Source organism: Ursus arctos, unplaced genomic scaffold, assembly GCF_023065955.2.
Source record: "Ursus arctos isolate Adak ecotype North America unplaced genomic scaffold, UrsArc2.0 scaffold_21, whole genome shotgun sequence".
Lineage (NCBI taxonomy): Eukaryota > Metazoa > Chordata > Mammalia > Carnivora > Ursidae > Ursus > Ursus arctos.
The window spans coordinates 28031120-28032090 of NW_026622886.1; the positions used below are offsets into that span (position 1 = coordinate 28031120).

The following is a 971-nucleotide window of genomic DNA, read 5'->3' on the forward strand; positions in this document are numbered from 1 at the left end:
TTGAGTCGTTTTTATGAGCAGCTGCATGAAACAAGTATGACGAAACTTCTTTAAGGGATAAGTATTTTTATGGGGGGTGGGGGGAAGGAGGAGAGAGAACACAGAATGCATGAACATGGCTTTGACTAGTGATATGGCCTGCTAGTAATACACAGAATGATGAGTATACAGAAAGCGAGGACAAACAAATTCATCAATTTATTTCCTGGGGGGAAGGGGTGCTTGCTTTGGCAGCACATATACTAACATTGGAAAGATACAGAGATTAACATAGCCCCTGTGCAAGGATGACACACAAATTTGTGAAGCGTTCCATATTTTTGTTCTGGGTCTGTCTCCTTGCTCAGCAGGGAGCCCGCTTCTCCCTCTACCTGCTACTCCCCCTTCCTGCTGCTCCCCCTGCTTGTGTATGCTCACTCTTTCTCTCTCTGATAAATAAATAAAATCTTTAAAAAATATATTTCCTGGGGGGTAGTGACGGATAGAACATCAAAAGTGTTTTTTCAATTATTTCCTCCAAATAAGAAGAGCGGTATCACTTTGCTAGGGCTGCCATAGCAGAATACCACAGAGCAGGTTGCTTAAACACAGTTCTGGATACTGGAAGCTCAAGATCAAGGTGTTGGCAGGTTTAGTTTCTTCTGAGGCCACTCTGTTTGGCTTGCAGATAATTGCCTTCTCCACCTTTATATGGCCTTTTCCCTGTGTGAGGATATCCCTACTATCTCTTTTAACTTTTTATAAGGACACAAGTCAGATTAAATTAAAGCTCATCCATCTGACCTCATTTAACCCTAATTATCTCTTTAAAAGGTGTATGCTTAAATGAAATCATTGTCTAAGATACTGTGGGTTAGAACCTAAGCGTATGAATTTGGTGGAGGTGATGGGGAACACAACATAGTCCATAACAAAGAGGTAGAATTTTGGATAGATGCTTTCTATTTATGAGGCACCTTGCCACCTAATGC

At 41.3% G+C, this 971-nt stretch overlaps 1 non-coding gene across 1 annotated transcript; it reads left to right on the forward strand.

Moving 5' to 3' along the window:
- Positions 1-218: 218 nt before the first annotated feature.
- Positions 219-322, forward strand: LOC130544511 (U6 spliceosomal RNA). Its single transcript, XR_008960836.1, has one exon. It is a non-coding gene; the product is annotated as a U6 spliceosomal RNA (small nuclear RNA).
- Positions 323-971: the final 649 nt, after the last annotated feature.